The sequence below is a fragment of the Populus alba genome, chromosome 17 (assembly GCF_005239225.2).
Source record: "Populus alba chromosome 17, ASM523922v2, whole genome shotgun sequence".
NCBI classification, from domain to species: Eukaryota; Viridiplantae; Streptophyta; class Magnoliopsida; order Malpighiales; family Salicaceae; genus Populus; species Populus alba.
In genome coordinates this window covers 14,181,275-14,201,434 of record NC_133300.1, presented here as the reverse complement: position 1 = coordinate 14,201,434, position 20,160 = coordinate 14,181,275, and the positions used below count along the sequence as shown (strand labels likewise).

Here is a 20,160-nt window from a genome sequence, read left to right as displayed (position 1 = left end):
GTTGCTCTAAATAAATTATGAAAATAAAACACCAAGGTAAATGAAAGAAAAACACAAAAAAACCATGATTAGTACATGATCATGGCTAAGTGAAGGAAAACACAGGGATAGAGAAAATGCTAATGACATGCACTTTCTAAAGAAACCATGTAAACATAGGGATAATTACACTGAAATGTTTGATATATCATAAGACATGATGATAGGGTAGGGTTAGCTAAAAACATAACTCCTTGGTTCAGGAAAGGATGAAGATATAACAATAAAATATTAAGCGATTAAAAAAAGACATTATGTGTTGCTAAACATAGGAATACCATAATCATGATTAAACATGCAAGGAAATAGAAATGGATAAAGTAAATAAGAGAGAGGCACAAAATAAACCTGAGAAATACCGATGATAAAAAAAAGTAGCCCCTTCAAAAGACTTGAAAAACGAAGTTCAATTTTGATTAATATGTGCAAGGATAAAAATAAACAGACATGGGGCATAAGATCTGGAGAATGAGGCATGAAAGAACAAACAAAAATAAAAATAAAAGATGAGGCAACATATCTAGGTAAAAGAAATCAGTATCACAACTCCAGCAAGTGCTCCAAAAAAAACACAAATGAAAAAAGGGTACGAAAGCCAAAACAAAATGGTATAAGCTACAAAGAATAAAGGCAATAACTTCTACAATCTATCACAATCCTGGTGAATGCTAAAGAAAAAAACAAAGGAAAGTAACAAAATCAAAACAAAATCGTATAAGCTGCAAAGAATAAGGGTTATAATCTTTGTAATTTTTTTAATGAGAGTGTCCCGTGTCCCGCAATGTTTTTTAAAAAATTCAAACATAGGGTAAGAAATTTTTTTATTTTCAAAACCATACTATAATCCATAGTTTGACATATGCAAACACTGCTAAAAAACCAAGGACTTGTGACCTGCTTTCTTTACATGATCATTAGGCATGTGAAATCTGTACCTAAACATGAAGACGTACACGCCCCTGTATTTTTGCTTCCGTATTTATAACATCCTTCGACTACTGTTTGTACTAATCCCAATCCTGTATGTTATATTTTCGCCATTCTTCACGTAATTAAATACCATCTTGAACTGTATTAAACCATGATGTTAAGTATACATAATTATGCCACCTATCCAAAAAGTTAATACACTTTAATTTTTTCAAAAGAAAAATGAAATTTGAAGTAGACCAAGTGCCAAGAAAACCTAACATAAACAATCCCTGTTGATGAAAAGAGCATTTAGAAACGTGATTGTGTTTCTAAAATTTTTTAATTTCATTTATTAAAAATTAAAAATTTTTTATGTTTTTAATCGTTTTGATGCGGTCTTAAAAAATAATTTTTTAAAAATACAAAATATTATTTTGATACATTTCACTACAACAAATATTTTGAAAAAACAACCAGAACCATACTCTCAAACATGTCATTTTTCGCTAGCAATGATTTTCTTTTGCATATAATTTTTAACTTGCAAAATATTTTTTTTAATAATGATGGTGATAAGTTCAGATGATAATAATAATAAAGAGGGTGATACTGTAATGATAATAATAATAATAATAATAATAAAATAATGGTAAAGGGTTAGATAGTGAGATGATAATTATGATGATATGAAAATAATGGTTGAAATAAGTTATTATTTATAAAATATTTTATGAATTATGAGTTAAAAATGTTTTCTAGTAAATGAACTAAATTTGAAGGTTGATGATCAAATATATTTCTTTAAACTTTTTTTTTATAAAATACATTAAAATAATTAAATATATAAAAATAAAAATAATAATAATAATAACAATATAATGGTGATTAGGGCTAGAGATTTTGAAATGGGATATGCAATATGAAAAGACCATAAAATAAATCCTGTGATTTAAAAAATCAAAGAAAAAGCCACGAAAATAAAACATAAATTATGTTAGAGCAAAAGATGCATTATCTATGAAATAAAGCTTACTTTGGAGGTGGAATTCATGTGAATTATCTATGAAATAAAGCTTACTTTGGAAAATAACATGTCATTTTTCACATGGATCCATGTGAATTCCACTTCCCGTGATAATAGCATAGGATATTAATAAAAAATAATAGCATAGGACATGTTAGATAATAGTATAGGACATTAATAAAAAATAATAGCATAGGACATGTTAAACTGGATTTTATCACGGGAAGTGGAATTCACATGGATCCACTTCCCGTGATCTATTATTTTTTTATGTCCTATCTAAAAAATAATATTATAAGATGCATTATCTATGAAATAAAGCTTATTTTGGAATCGCTAGTAATGATTTTCTTTTGCATATAATTTTTAACTTGTAAAATATTAGACTAAGGCGGGGAGGTCACAAAAGTCGTCATCGTCTTTTCCTTGTTTTTCTTCTCTGGCGACAACTGCGAAGCACAACACATGAGGGTGCGAGAGAGAGGTGGCACATCCTCCGAAGCTCACGAAATGTAATAATTAATTTTGTACTACTATAGGAAGCTCTTATAGGCCTCTACCACATCAGTCATTTTCATTTTCATTTCAAACCCTCTGCGTTTGGTTTTACTTGCCATGATTTTCTTACCTTTCCATCAGATCGAAGATCAGAATTCAGATTAGCCAAAGGCAAGGGTACGTATGAACTAAATTTGAAGGTTGATGATCAAATATATTTCATTAAACATTTTTTTTATAAAATACATTTAAATAATTAAATATATAAAATTAAAAATAAAAATAAGCACAGAAAAAAATATTTTTTAAAAATACTTTGTAATAAAGTTACCTTTCCAACATAAAAAATAATAGCATAGTACATTAATTTTATCACGGGAAGTGGAATTCACATGGATCTACCTATAATGTTGTACCTATGTGCATAGTAAAATAAATGTGATGAGACCAAGTCCAGACAAACACGTGGGAAGGTGTCCATGCTACTCAGCAACAAACCCAGAGCAAAAAATATCTTGTCCGGTTCCACGTCCCCCCGAATTATTTTCTGCGTCAATAAGAGAGATGCCTGAATCGGACATATGAGATGAGCCCGTAACCCGTTGCTTTTTTCGTGAAGACCAGATGCGCTCTTAGCTTCATCTATCAATCGAAGCCCCACCCCTAAGCCCTGAACTCACGGAAACCATAGAATCATCCCTCTGTCGCCAGTCTCGGCCAATTGAATCTGACTGAGCTTGCTTTGCCTATGCTTCAGCTAAACTCCTTAATTATTAAGGGTAGGAAAACATGGAATGAAAAGGATGCCGAATGAGTTGAAAGATGGCAAAAACCCGACTGCCTTGTGAGAAATGAAATCTGAACTTTATTGGCTCCATCACCGGAACCAGCAGCAGCTTCTCTGGTCCGATTCCGTGAGATCATGATGCGTGGCTACCTCATGTTGAGGAAGATGATCAACCGAAGGAGAAGAAGACGACATAACTGTCAAGGTAAGTTCATCTTCTTTTAAAGTTTTTTTTTTTATTATTTATTGATAGACGAAGGCGGCGATCTGCGAAGGAGGAGAAGGAACCGAGTTTGAGAACGGATTTTTAAAAGTTGATTGTTGTAGAAGACTTTGCAATCTGCTTCCTCTGGAGTTGACATTATCTGCCGACTGCCTTGTGAGAAATGAAATCTGAACTTTATTGGCTCCATCACCGGAACCAGCAGCAGCTTCTCTGGTCCGATTCCGTGAGATCATGATGCGTGGCTACCTCATGTTGAGGAAGATGATCAACCGAAGGAGAAGAAGAGACATCACTGTCAAGGTAAGTTCATCTTCTTTTAAAGTTTTTTTTTTATTATTTATTGATAGACGAAGGCGGCGATCTGCGAAGGAGGAGAAGGAACCGAGTTTGAGAACGGATTTTTAAAAGTTGATTGTTGTCGAAGACTTTGCAATCTGCTTCCTCTGGAGTTGACACTATCTGCCGAAACCAGAAAGAAAAGAGAAAACAGAGAAGCCCCTCTTTGGGAGAACATGATCTTAGATTGAGCTGGATTGCAAAAGGGAGAAATGGAGCACCAAATATATGTAACCAATTGTTAATCATTATTACAAATTAATAATTAACCAAATTGCTATTTCCTTTGGCAAAGAAGATTGCAAGCAACAGGTAATTAATTACTCATGTATTCTATAGGGTTTGTTGTTTTTTTTTTTACAGCATTCATGCATGATTTGCGTGGAAAAGCAAGAAGAGAAGAAGCAACCTGGCCTGGGAGAGGTGCTTGTTGCTGTTGCTGGTTTGTCGTGAGGATGGTGGTCGACGGTGGAGCTGTTGGTGGTCCACGGTGGAGGTGCTGGTGATCGACTACAGCTACTGGAAAAGGTAGAAAAACAACGGTGTATTAATTCCCTCAAATACTGTTTACTTGATCAAACATAAACACTTCATGCCTTCATGGGATTCTTTTATTGTTTCCCATATTTTTACTTTTCAGACTTGCCATATCGATATGATCTTTGATGTTTCGGTGAGATCCATGTAGCGTTTCGTTACCTTCTTTGTTACCCCTGGACTTCCATGAATGTTTTACATGATCATAGGTTTAGCTTATCTGACTGTATGGGTAATCATAAGACTTCTGGTTGCTTTTAGATATCATCCATCAACGATTGAATAAGGGTAGTTTTAGATGCATGTCTCACTCTATTTACTGTATCAGGAGCTTTGAGAAGTGTCTGTAGTTGACAGGATAGAAAAAAAAGAAGAAGAAAATCTCTATTTGAATGTGCCCCTCCTTTCATAATTCTCTGGAAAATAAATGATAGGTTTTTTTTATGTATCAATCATCAGTCTTAAGTTGAGTTGGAACATACAGTTCCATCTTCTGAAATCTGTTAAAAGCTATTGTCACTCTAAAGTTGCTTGCTGAGAGAGGTGGGAGCTGAGAGATGCATGATTTACGTGGAGAAGCAAGAAGAGAAGAAGCTACCTAGCCTGCGGGAGGTGTTTGCTGTTGTTGTTGGATGGTGATCCACGGTGAAGCTGCTGGTGATCCACTTCAGCCACCGGAGAAGGCAGAAAAACAACGGTGGATGTTGATTGCTAGTGTGGGTTTTGGCTGGGGAAAAGAAGAGGTGACAATGTGATCAAATAACAGAAATGCCAACCAAAATGGAAAAGGAAACAATGAAAACGGAGATGATGCCAAAGATTGGCCAGCTTGACTTTATCTAAACGGAGCCTGAAAGCATTTAATGCAGCATTGAAAAGACTGACATTCTCTACGCCTTTTTATTATTTTAAAGGTGATAAGATGTCAGTTCCCTTGATAGAAGGAAAAGAAGACCCAATTAAACGGAAAGAAAACAACAGCAGCCTAATTTTTGAAACCATTTCAGAAACCACATCATGATGTCGTTGACAGAAGAAAAAAGAAGAAGAAAACTTACACAGTTATAATATATTTAGTGGCAGAGGCGATATGTCTTGGCAGGGAAAACCGTGGGGAAAGCTACAGTACTTTCCCCACGCGTTTTAGAGTTCTTTAATATATATATATATATATATATATATATATATATAATGATACTAATGGAGCCTCTAGTCTAATCAAACCCACTAAATTCCATGTAAAATTGTTTTTAAGTATCAGTATATGAAAGTTTCCTAGAAGTTTAAAGTCATTGGCATACTCTTTTAAATGATGCTTCTCTTTTAAATGATGCAATGAAATATTAGAAAGAGGTTCGTTGAAACCAAATAATATTCATATCTATACTCTTTTAAAAGATGCTTCTCTGTATGAAATGATGTTATGCTAACGAGCAAAAAACAAGTTATTAAGAGGAACTTATTTAGTTGGTTATTTGAATGAGATAGTTAAGGACAATTCAATAATTGCCTTGGATTTTGATGAAGAGTTTGAGGAAGATCAACATTAGCTAATTTCAATCGCATAACTTAAGAATGGATGATTGTTCGAGGATGTTATAGAAAGAAATATTATCATGAAGAGGCTAGCAAACATGTTATTAAAGAAACAAAAGCTATCAATATGGTCAATAAGGGGAAAGAACACTCTTTTGATATCAAAAGAGTTGAAGAAATTTTTAACCAATTAATATGTGAAAGGAAAATCAAGCTCTTTGGTATTCACATGATCTCCATTGCTGAACAGATCAAGAGGAAATTATATTACATGTGGCATAACTAATAGAGACATGGCATCAATAGTTGTGTTGTCTTTATAAATCAGATCTAAAAAGCACTTGAGCCTGATCATATTTGCTTCCAGAGAAAGAAAATTATGATAGATAACGATCATTTTAGCAATTACGCTAACGCTAGAAAAACTCAATGGTAAAATAGATTTATAGAACACAATGCCTTGTAGACCACGAAAAAAGCTAGAATTAGTCATGAATACTACTACTAGAAAAAGCTAATTCAAATATGACAAGGCTAAGGAGTTGGCATTAGAAGATTAGTAAATACCTTCATATGAGGTGGGTGGGTGTGCATGTATCATATTGTTATAGAACTCTAGATATGGGGAAAATACCATTAAGAGATCAAGTTGTTAGTAACAGGACAATTTGGTGATCAGAATTAAAACTATTGATGGACATAGAAGATAGCTGTAACATTTCATATAAAAGTTGTAGAGGAATGAGTTAGCTAACATTTGGCACTAGCATTACCTTAATTGGAGTTATAAAACTCCAGATATAGGAAAAATACCATTAAGTGGATAAGCTTTTGTAACATGACATATTTCACCACCTGACTTCTAAATAGTTTTAAAATAGATGAATAATAGAATTTTGGGCAATCTTATACATGAAAGTTGTATTTAAAGATGTTAAATTTCATTAGGATTTGGCCTCACCTGAATTGAAGCTCTAGAATTCCATTTAGGGACTAGAAATTATAGACTGAACATGTTGTGAATTGATGGAGAGATTTACATATGTGTAAAAGACGAGTGATTTTAGGCATGCTAATGATTCATGTTGAAATTAATTCTTCTAAATCATGATATATATATATATATGTCAACATTCAAAAGAAACATATAAAAGGGTCTAGACGAAAATAGATGTTGAAATTTCATTAATGCAAAACCAAGTCATAGATATTGAAATCTTGTTGATACAAAACTAAGTCAAGGACACCGAAATTTTATTGATGTAAAACAAATTTTGAGTCATGCGGACACTAACTCTAAAAATATACTTGATATGTATATTGACACAACCAAAAGATTAATGTCTTCTCCCAAATGCAAAAGTGTCGAAGTAATAAATAACCCAGCAAAATCGGGATCGAACCACAGGGAGGTTAACTATACAAATTATAAATAACAACAACAACAACAACAATAATAGTAAAACTACTACTAGTAGTAGTAGTAGTAATAGTAATAATAGTAATAATAATAATAATAAAGAAGGAGAAGAAGAAGAAGAAGTTAATGAGAACTTTGAGATGGAAGATTAACGGAAGGATTAAACAATGATAATAACAAATGTCAAGGTTAGAGGATCTACTAATGGTATGTCAAACAAGTATAGTATAAACTTTTATTATTCAATTGAAAACCACACACAAAGGAGGTTCCAATCAGATTATAAATTATTAACATGATTACATTAGTTATCTTATTCGAATAATGCTAATACTTGTAAATGTTGTTAGGCATTCATGATTATAACTTATGTTAACAACAAATCAAGTTTTTTTCATAGCTTAGGTGTCGGTTATACCATACAGTATGGGTTATGAAAGTGCCAAGTATTTGTTGTACCAAGTGTTATACAACATAAATCTAGATTAACCATTTAACAAGCAAAGTATTAAAAGTGAACAAGATAAAAAATATAAAACATGTTAGTATCAAACATTAAGGTCTATGTTGAGTTTACACTATACTTATTCTTACACCATTAGTGTAACCTTTTCACTTTGACATAATAAACATAACTAAACATAATGAAAGAAAGAAAAATAAATAAACAAAATAAGAACATAAATAAGATAAAAGTTAACTAAGTAAAGGAAAGGAAAGGAAAGGCATAAACTTGATATTAATGAAAGCAAAACATAAGCAATACAAAGAAAGAAAGCAAGAGCATGATCTTGATTTGGAAACCAAGATGCCTAAATACATGGTAAATGCCTCCTTTTATAGGCTAAAATTTGAAACTATTGATTTGATAAATAATTGATGAGTGGGTGGCCACATCTTGAGTTAGTGATAATCCTTATCTTCTTGTCTGAATAAAACATCATTGATAACGTCAGAATTGGAACCACTTGTACTCATGAAAGTTCTAGAAAATTGTCTCAACTTTTCAGGAAAAAAAAAGGTCATTTCGACTTTTAGAACTCCAGATATGGGCCAAACACTGAACAGTGTTCAGGCTGCAAGATAGATTCGGACTTCTTCGTTGTTGCTATAATTTGGACTTGAAAATAACCTTTTTAAATCTTGGGCTCCATGAAAGTTGTAAGCCTATGTCTTACCTTTCCATCCATATAAAGTAGACCTAAATTCGAGATCTACAACTCCAGATATGACCCAATTACCGAACAATGTTCCAATTTGGACTGCACTAGCATCTCTTTTCTAAGTTTAGCCATTTCTTTGTCCTTCCAATTTCAGTACTTAAACTCATCAATCAATCCTTTCATTTATGTGATAGGTCTGTATTTAATATGAACATTTACCACAAATTAAAGGTACATTATATTATTAGATATGTTATTATAAAACATACTTTAGCTGAGTTATTGATACTTCAATTGCAAAATAATGATATAAAACCTTGATAAAAATGTACTTTTAAGTACTAATCATATATATATGTTATGATAAGAAAATGAACATGTATAGAAAGTATCATATGTATAATGAATTAATATGGACTGCCTATAACATTTGGCTTGAAGGAATCATGACCAAATACTTCTTTGTGATTCAGAAGGAGCGACCAGGGATTGGATGTTCTATTAGAGAAAGTCATGAGACATGTGGAGCAGGTATGTGGTTTCCCTCTTCTTCACACTTATAGAATTATAATAATGTTATGTTCAATATAAATAAAGTCTAGTGTATTAATGAGATTAGTTTCAGCTAATGGCATCCGTGATAAGATTTTTAGGAAATGAATTACAATATTAGTTTCGGCTAATGGCATTCGTGATAGGATTGCAAAGAAATGAATTAGAATATTAGCTTTGGCTAATGACATCCATATTGGGATGCTCGGGAATGATCGATAAGGCTCGATTCGTAAAGGGTATCCGTGGTTGGATGACCTAGAAAATATTATAAGTATAATTGCCCAAAAATATCCAAGTTGGACTATGCAAAGTTGAAGATCTAGTAAAATCAATTAAACAAAGTTACTAGGTTCATGTAAGAAGATAATAATATTAAATTAAGAATACGTAAATGAGGTCTAATTGGGTTTTAAATGATTCTCGAGACATTTATAAGTTGCTTATTAGAATTCCTAGGAAACCAATAGAAAACTTATGTTTTATTTGTATTCATTACATGATCATTTATAATTTTACTGTCAATATAATTTTATATTTATTAAGTTGTTTTTTGTAACAAATCTATCTAGTAGCCAGGGAGCTCATTAGTTTTTAGGACTTTACTTTGCTAAGTTTATGTAAAAATTTAACTTATGCATAAAAGTAATAACTAGATTATGCAGTATGCTTTTTGTGTAAACTCAGATATATATTATATGAATCAGAACTCCTTAGTTATTTGGTAATTAATCCTTTTGAAACCTTTAAGAATACTTATGTTATGTTTTAAATTCTCTTGTTACATGTTAGTATATATATATGCCTTATGAACAAGATCAATATAAACATAGCCCATATATTTTTTTATTTTCAAAAATAAAATTAATCTATACAAAAGATTCAAAAAAATTATAGATAAATCAGAAGAAGCTCCTAAAAAATTAAAACAATAATTAAAAATAATTTTCATTTCGAAGAGGCTCTTTAAACAACATTAAAAAAGGTATTGATCTAAATATAAATAAAAAAATATGAAATGAATTAATTTTAAAAAAATAAAAACTCAAAAAATAAAAACACAAAAAAAAGGCCAAGAATTGTCGGACCTAGCAAGGTAGGTCAGCCTGCTTAGCCCATTTTGGTAGGGCCCATGCGCACTGACTTTTTTTTTTTTTTTTTTGCAAATTGTTTATGAAAAAAACAAATAAGATTATGTGTCACTCGTGGGCTATATATTTTTCTCTCTTGCAAAAACGTTGTCCATGCATGCTTTTTTGATGCATTTTTTACATAAAAAGATTTAAAGTTTAAATTAAAAAGCTTATGCATTTATGTAATCAAACAAAATCGACAATTATGTGAATTAATAATCGAAAAAAAGGTATTGATGATAACTCAAAATAAAATTAGAAGATTCAGGTATGTTAATAAATGAAATATTTACCTGGTTGTGTATTTTTGAATTTGTTTATTAAAATTAATATTTTTATTCAATTAAATGATATTAAAAATAAACACACATACTAAATTAATCAAATAAAATAAAAAGTGGAAAAAAATATTATGCAAAGTTATACATATTATGTTATCTGAAAATAAATATTTTTAGTTTTAAAATAAAATTCTTGTATAGAAAAAGATAAAAGAAAAAAATTGTCGATGAATTAGAATGAGTTTTTCAAAATTAAATACGAACAACACTATAGAAAAATAATCTCTATAAAAAAATCAACAAAAAAAACCCCACAAATAAGAGATATTAATTAAAACATAACTTTAAAAAATATTTAAAAAGGACACATAAAAATTATCAGTAGAAAAAAGCAATATCAAAAAAACAAAATGTTTGGTTGTTGAGGCTTAACTCGTTAAACTCATGATCCGAACAATAAACTCAATCGGGTTCAATAGTTTTTCCCCTTAAATATATATTTCAACTTTTAACATGAAAAAATTAAACCCGTAACCCGAATCATGAACTCAACTAGACTTAATATTTGTTTCCATTAAATTTTAGAAAAACAAAATAAACCCTTTACCTGGACCATGAATTCAAATGGATTCAATAAATTGTTTCCCCTTATGTTTATATTCAACCTTTAAAAAAAATTAAAAACACACAACATGATAAAAAAAATTATATAAAAAATGTAAAAACAAATCACAAATAAATGATGTTAATGAAACATAAATTTAAATTATTTTAAAAAAGATACCAATAACAAAAGATACCAATAAAAAAAGGAAATATCAAAAAAACAAATCCAATTATTATAGCTTAACTTATTAAATTCATGTCTCAGTCTATAAACACAATTAAATTTAATATTTTTTCTTTCAAATTTATATTTAACTTTAAAAAAAAAACACCACGTGATCTGGATCTACATCTGAAACAGGTAAAGTATAGTGTTGTTGATCCACGCTAGCATGAAATTGATCTTTTGTGATGTCATTTAATTTCATGTATAGGAAAATATGACCTAACCAGTCAATCATTGCCACATTCCTCTTCTTTCTTAGCTGCTTGCTTTTATATTTGATTAGATAGATGCTTGACCGCTTTTTATGATCGGCTTGTTTTAACTCGCAAGTGCACGAGTGTGCGATGTAGCAATTAACTCGGTAAGATCGAGGTCATATCCACAGAGAGCTAGATTTGAAAATTAAGCTAGGTAACAACAAAAAAAACTCAAGAGAAATTAAATTAACAATAACTTGGTTGAAAATAATTGATGGATTTGTTTTCAAAGATGAAAAAGTGTAAATAGATTTTAAAAGACAAGAAAAAGTAAGTCTTGGTCCAAATCAATTTTAATGGTGATGTATTGGTGATTTCTTCAACATATATAAGATAACTCAACCTAACATCAACGATGGTGATATTAGATCGGAAGATATTACAATGAAGTTTAAAAAGATGAAGATTAATTATTGCTTAAGAATGAACAAGTACTTTCAAATTAAGTAAGACATTGAATCAAGCAATCTCTATACCAAAACTAAGGTTTGTGCATAAAAATTCAAGATTATAACATTACCTAAATGATTTCTAAAATTTCTTTGCAATAATAAAACATTCATGAAGAAAATGAGAAGATAAACATTAAGATTCATTCATATCTTAAAGAACTCACCTCAATCACCATCATCCTTGATTTGGATCCAAGAAAGAGATTAGCCAACCATGATTATATATAAGAACACTTTAATAAACATGAAATAACTTGAATCAAACTGAAATAATAAGTTTTACAAACTAAATAACCGAAATCTACAAAGAACACAACAGAATTTCAGTAAAAATTCGGACACAAATTTGACTCTAACTTTGGACAGCAATTATACCCTCTTCAAAGCCTCCCCTGGAGATGGCTATTAGAGACATATTTATAGGAAATTCTGTTAGCTTTCCAGAACATTAAAGAACAGCTCATTTGGACATCTGAGTCAACAGTTATGGGCAAAACACCGAAAGGTGTTCTGGAAAATTAAATCAGGCCAGCTTGGAGAACACTTTGGTGCACGTTTTTCTTCCTCCTTTATGAGCTGTTTCTTTCTTCTTTTTGACCCAAAATAATGTCACAATGTCCCCTCCAGCTTTCCATCCATGTGCTTTCCCTCTTGGATCAATTAATTGCCCAAAATAAATCAAATGTTATTTGTTGTGTGAACATGTAAGATCATGGATTGTGCTTGGGCTGATTTGGAGGCTGATTTGGGGCTGATTTGGGGCTGAACTTGAGGCTGAATTTGAGCATCAAATAAGTATACAAATGTACATATTATTTGGGCTAAGATTAACATTGAAACCTTGAGTGTTTGATGGTTGAAGTTTGCACACAACATAAGGCAAGTTTGGGCTTGAAATAGATCATATGATATTCTTTTCTAGAATTGGAATAGAATTGATTTTTGGGGCAAATTTAGAGCACTAATTTGAACCAAGATTTGCTTCAATCTTAAACTAAATTTCTCTTCAATTCTTTGTTCCGAATTCTGACGTTGAATTTTCTGAAATAATTCATTTAAGCTCCAAAAAACCTATCGAAACATTAAAAGAAACTTCATTACTAAAAAGCACATCACTTATTATAAAAACCCAAATAAAAAACAATAAATACATATGTAAAATAAAAGACTTAATGATACTTTTGATGCACAATCACACCCCCCAACTTAGATTTTGCTAGTCCTCAAGCAAAACAAAACATAAAACCTTTAAAATAAAAACAATAATAATAACATAATTAGGCTCGACTCATCACACTTAAAGGACCTATCATGCAAACATTGGTATCTTTAACTTGGTGCACACAATAGCAAATAAAGAAAAATAAGCATACTCACATTCTCTAAGTCAAACATCCATACAAAAATTCCAAATTCAATCGTATTTATCATGCAACCAACATAATTGATTCACGCGAAAACTCAACTTGTAATCTTCCCTTTTCACTACTACAAACAAGGTAGCAAACTAAAGAAATATCTATATATATTTTTCCTTTTTTTTTTCTTTTTTTTTTTTGAAGATATTATTTATTCTTTTTCTTTAAGTGGTCACTTCCCTTTTTGACGCGAATACAAACATTTGTGATGAATGCACCCGGTTACTCACAAAGTCACAAACTTAAAGTGCTTTTGCATACTCATATTTCAAGCTGCCTTTTGACGTAAAGATAAACATTTGTGATGAATACCCCTAGTTACTGAGCAACTCAAAACATTGGAGTAGATAGAACTTTGTACACATTTATTTATTTATTTGTGTAATAATTATTACTTTATTTACTTAAACCTTGTTTAGGACTAGATCAAAAGGGATAATCACAAGTAAAGCATCACACTCATCTTTCATGCATAATCACACAACTCACACAACTTTTACAAGGAAAGATGTACTTCAATAATCTAAAAAAAAAAAGTATGCTATATCTTGCTTTATAAGATATTATCTATCCCAAATTAAAGCATGCAATGTTCAACACAATAATGAATCCAAAAATGTAATGTTGATCCCAAACAAGTCTCATTCACATTCGAATGCAAGTTCTTTTTTTTTTTTAAACAAGCATGGTTATCTCAAGCATTCAACATAATCAAATATCTAAAATTAAGTTTTACATTATCCTCAATGTAAACAAGAAAGAGAAGAAAAGTATAACGATTAGAAAACTGTTACTCCCCTTTTGTTTTCAAGGATGAATGTCTGATTGACTTGGACATGAGCTGACTTCTTGCTTGATTTTTTTTAACCTGCATATCACAACTAAAAGAAAACATTGATTTTTTTTTTTTTTGAAAATAAAGAACCTCATACCCCCCCCAACTTAAAATAATGCATTGTCCGTAATGCATGAACAAGAAAATATAAGAGATGGAAGAAAGAAAATAAAAATAAAAATAAAAATGAAAAAAAATAAAAGTAAAAATAAAAACTCATTACTTCTGATACTACAATGGTATTGGATCTTCAAGATCCAATGTCTCAACTTCAGCCACAACGTTTTCAAGATAAGGTTTCAATCGATGACCATTTACTTTGAAAACATTTCCATTCTTAGGATTTTCTACCTCAAATGCACCGTGCTCAGAGATGGATTTAATCACAAATGGACCAATCCATTTTGTCCTCAACTTCCCAGGAAAGAGATGTAATCGTGAATTATACAAGAGAACCTTTTGACCAATATGAAAGGATTTTCTAAAAATATGTTTATCATGCAAAGCTTTCATCTTATGTTTTGAAATTTTTGCATTTTCAAATGCATCATTTCTCAGCTCCTCTAATTCATCCAATTGAAGCTTTCTATTTTTTTCAACCTCGTTTTCATTGTCATTGAATTGCCGGATGGCCCAATATGCACGATGCTCAATCTCAACAGGGAGATGACAAGGTTTTCCATAAACTAGCCTATAAGGAGACATTCCTAAAGAGGTCTTGTAAGTAGTGCGATATGCCCACAAAGCATCAACTAGTCGTAGGGACCAATCCTTACGGTTTGGATTAACTGTTTTCTCTAAAATGTTTTTGATCTCCCTATTTGCCAACTCAGCTTGGCCACTAGTCTGTGGGTGATATGGGGTACTGACCTTGTGAATTACACCATATTTTCTCATCAACATCCCAACGGGCTTGTTACAAAAATGCTTTCCCCCATCACTAATCATAGCCCGGGGCATGCCAAAACGAGAGAAAATATTTTCTTTCAAGAATTTGACAACAACTCGATGGTCATTGGTGCGAGATGCAATGGCCTCCACCCATTTAGACACATAATCAACAGCTACAAGGATGAAGTGCTAGCCAAATGAACTTGGAAAAGGTCCCATGAAATCAATCCCCCAACAATCAAATATTTCCAAAACAAGAATGGGGTTAAGGGGCATCATGTTACGCCTAGTGAGGTTACCTAGTCGTTGGCATCGGTCACATGCAACACAGAAGGCATGGACATCTTTGAACATAGTGGGCCAATAAAAACCACATTGCAAGATCTTGGCAGTGGTTTTCTTGGAAGAGAAATGCCCACCACAGGCTAATGCATGACAAAAATTAATGACACTTGGAATTTCATGATCAGGGATGCACCGCCTAACAATTTGGTCAGGGCAATATTTAAATAGGTAGGGGTCATCCCAAAAAAAAGTACGCACGTTGCGCAAGAATTTTTGTTTATCAAGTTTAGACCAATGAGAAGGAATCTGACTTGTGGCTAGGTAATTTGCTATGTCAGCATACCATGGAGAGCCAATGTAGGAAACAGTACCTGCACAAAATAAATTTTCATCAGCAAAGAATTCATTTATTGGAGATTCATCAGTTGTGGTCTCATAGCTTGAAAGACGGGACAAATGATCAGCCACTACATTCTCTACTCCCTTTTTATCTCGAATTTCAAGGTTAACTCTTGGAGTAGGAGATCCATCGAATCAAACGTGGCTTGGCATCCTGTTTTGTGAGCAAGTATTTCAATGCTGCATGATCAGTGAAAACAATAACAAGAGATCCAACCAAATAAGACCTGAACTTGTCTAATGCAAAGACCACAGCTAAGAGTTCTTTTTCGGTTGTAGTGTAATTCAATTGAGCATCATTCAAAGTCTTGCTAGCATAATAAATGACATGAGGCTTCTTATCTTTTCTTTGCCCTAAAACAGCCCCAACCGCAAAATCACTAGCATCACACATCAGTTCAAATGGTAAAGACCAATCAGGAGCTTGCATGATTGGTGTAGTGGTCAACAACCCTTTAAGCTTTTCAAAAGCTTCTTGACATTTTGATGTCCAATCAAATTGGACATCTTGAGACAACAAGTTACACAATGGTTTGGCAATGGTACTAAAAGAATGAATGAATCTTCGATAGAAACCAGCGTGTCCTAAAAAGGATCTCACATCTTTCACAGTCCTAGGGGTAGGTAATTTTTGAATGACTTCAACTTTTGACTTATCCACCTCTATCCCTTTTGAAGAAACAATGTGACCTAAGACAATGCCATGTGTCACCATAAAATGACACTTCTCCCAATTAAGTACAAGATTGCTCTCTTCACATCTTTCAAGAACTTTTTCTAAATGCATTAGACACAACTCATAAGAATCCCCATAAACTGAAAAATCATCCATGAAAACTTCCAAAAAATTTTCCACCATGTCACTAAAGATACTCATCATACACCTTTGAAAAGTGGCTGGTGCATTACACAAGCCAAAAGGCATTTTTCTATAAGCATAGGTACCAAAAGGACAAGTGAAAGTGGTTTTTTCTTGGTCTTCTAAAGAAATCTCAATTTGGTTGTAACCTGAGTATCCATCAAGAAAACAATAGAAAGCTCTTCCGGCTACTCTTTCAAGCACTTGGTCTAAAAATGGAAGCGGAAAATGGTCCTTCCTAGTCACCATGTTCAACTTACGATAATCAATGCACATACGCCAGCCAGTTTGGATTCTAGTTGGTACTAACTCATTATTTTCATTTTTTACGACAGTGACTCCAGATGTTTTGGGACAACTTGGGTTGGACTAACCCATTTTGAGTTTGCAATGGGGTAAATGATACCCGCATCAAGTAGTTAAAGCATTTCACCTCTCACTACTTCCTTCATGTTTGGGTTCAATCGTCTTTGCATTTGCCTCACAGATTTAGCCTCTTCTTCAAGATAAATTCTATGTGTACATAAAAGAGGGCTAATTCCTTTCAAGTCAGTGATTGTCCACCCAATTGCTTTCTTGTGTTTTCTCACCACTCTCAAAAGTTCTTGTTCCTGCTCTATGCTAAGTTTTGATGAAATCACAATAGGATATGATTCATCTTCCCCTAGAAAAGCATACTTAAGATCACTCGGTAAAGGCTTCCTTTCTGGTTTATAAGGTTGGACAAGAGATGCCTCCACTTTTACTTGGGGTGAAATCAAAGGCTCAAACGATGGGGTCCATTGACCTATTGACATAATAGGCATTGGATCTAGATAAGTCTCGAGTTCTCTTACTTCCTCATCAACACATTCCAAAGAATAAAGTCTTTCATCATTAATTAAAGTTCTTTCCAATGGATCCTTTACCCATTCTCTCTCAAAGTGTTCTTGACAAATTGTTTGGATCCAATCTACCTCTCTAATGTCCTCATGTTCACCAATTTGTTTGGAGACATTGAATATGTTCATCTCCACATTCATATTCCCAAAAGACAATTTCATCACCCCATTCCTACAGTTAATTAAAGCATTGGATGTAGCTAGGAAAGGTCTACCTAAGATGACTGGGATGGGAGCATTAGAACCTTGAATAGGTGCGGTGTCTAACACTACAAAATCAACAGGAAAGTAGAATTTATCTACTTGGACCAACACATCCTCAACAATACCCCTAGGAATCTTGATTGACCTATCAGCTAATTGAAGGGTGATTCGAGTAGGCTTGATTTCTCCTAAACCTAACTGTTCGTAAACAGTGTAGGGTATCAAATTCACACTTGCTCCTAAATCCAACAAAGCTTGGTCTATCTTATAACTTCCAATAATGCATGAAATGGTAGGACAACCAGGATCTTTGTATTTGAGAGGGGTCTTAAACTGGATGATGGCACTAGCATGCTCAGTTAGAAAGGCTCTTTCTTTCACATTCAATCTCCTTTTAACTGTGCATAAGTCCTTAAGGAACTTTGCATAAGATGGGACTTGTTTAATTGCATCAAGGAGTGGAATGTTGACTTTCACTTGTTTGAACAATTCATAGATTTCCGAGTTCATAAGATCATGTTTAGGTTTCCCTAACCTCTGTGGAAATGGTGCTCTAGGAACAAATTCTAAATCACTCACTTTGACTCCAATTTTTCTTGAATCATCTCCTTTCTCACTCATCTCTTTCTCATTTATCTCGCCTTCTTTGTCACTCAAACTCTCATTTGTCACTTGTGTTTTGATTCCCTCTTCACTCTCCCTAGATTTCTCCTCCACAATACCTTTAGGAATCCCAAAACCTATAGCTTTGTCAACAATCTTTCCACTTCTAAGGGTAGTGATGGCTTGGACTTGTTCATGGTTTGAAGGTTCACTAAGTGAGGATTCACTCATGAGTACCTGACCTCTAGGATTTGGCATTGGTTGAGCTGGGATCTTTCCCTTCTCTTGAATGCTTAGTGATTGAGTCAACTTGGTGAGTTGACTTCGAATGTCATCTAAGGTCCTATTGGTCTGGTCTTGAAATTTGTAAGCTTGGTTGTTGATTCCTCCTTGTGTTTGCATGAATTGTTGAAGAGTATCCTCTAGGGATCTCTTATGAGGTGGTTGGTATGTGTTATGTGTGGGAGCATGAAATGGTTGGGGTGGAGATTGAAATGTTTGAGGTACTGAAGAGCCCTCATTTCTCCATCCAAAATTTGGATGGTTCCTCCATCCAGGATTATAGGTCTTAGAGTAGGGATTGCCTACTTGGTTTGAAAATGGCTTTCTAACATTACTTGAATCAGAAGTTTGGCCATATAGCACTTCCTTAAAGGCTGGAATGGTAGGACACTCAGTTGTCCTATGCCCTTTGCTCTCACAAACAACACAACTTTCCTCTTGTTGTTCACTCATGACATGCACTTTTTTAATCTCAAGAGACTCTACTTTCCTAGCCAATGAGGCTAATCTAGCATTAAGATCATCAGTCTCTTTTAATTGGAACTTCCCACTTGAATGAGAAATGGTGTTTCTAGACTCAACATGAAGTGGGAGAGAAGTCTCCCATTGCTTTGTGTTTTCAGCCAATTGATCAAAAAAATCGAAGGCTTCACTTGGTTCTTTGTCATAAAACTCACCATTACACATGGTTGACACTAGCTTTTTAAAATCTGCGGTAAGAGAGTCGTAGAAGAAACTCACTAACCTCCACATCTCAAAACCATGGTGGGGGCATGCATTTAACAAGTCTTTGAACCTTTCCCAAGCTTGGTGAAATGACTCATTTGGACTACAAGAAAAATTCATCATTTGACGTTGTAAGGCTGCCGTCCTATGAGTGGGGAAGTATTTTTTCAAAAATTCAGCTTGCATTTCTCTCCATGTACCTATAGACCTAGGACGTAAGGAGTTTAGCCAAAGCTTGGCTTTATCCTTTAGAGAAAATGGGAACAATTTAAGCCGAATAGTTTCCTCAGTGCATGTTCTATCAATAAAAGTATTACATACCTCTTCAAAGTCCTTAATGTGTATGTATGGATTTTCAGAATCCATACCGTAAAATGTGGGAAGAAGTTGAATCATGCCCGGTTTCAAATTGAAAGCTTGTTGGTTAAGAGGCAAGATAATACACGAAGGTGTACTTTGTCTAGCCGGGTGAAGATACTCTCTAAGAGTTCGAAAATTAGGTTGATCATTAAATTGTGGAGGTCCATTACCTTGAACACTCCCTTCACCCTGTACATCTTCAACATTAGCCATGATAAAATAATAATAATAATAAAAAATAACAATTATATGAATACGAAAGGAAAGGAGAGAAAAAAAAAAAAAACAAAAAAACAAAAAAAAGATTGCAAATAAAAGTAAATGAAATGTACAAGATAAAGTAATGGCTCAAAAATAAAAATACAACAAATTAAGAAATTCACTCTCCAACTAATAAAAAATATTAACAACAATAAACATTAAAAGATAAGT

The 20,160-nt window shown here is 32.9% G+C and overlaps 1 pseudogene; it reads right to left on the bottom strand.

The window, feature by feature from the left end:
• Positions 1–14,116: 14,116 nt before the first annotated feature.
• On the bottom strand, positions 14,117–18,891 carry LOC140954869 (uncharacterized; annotated as a pseudogene).
• Positions 18,892–20,160: the final 1,269 nt, after the last annotated feature.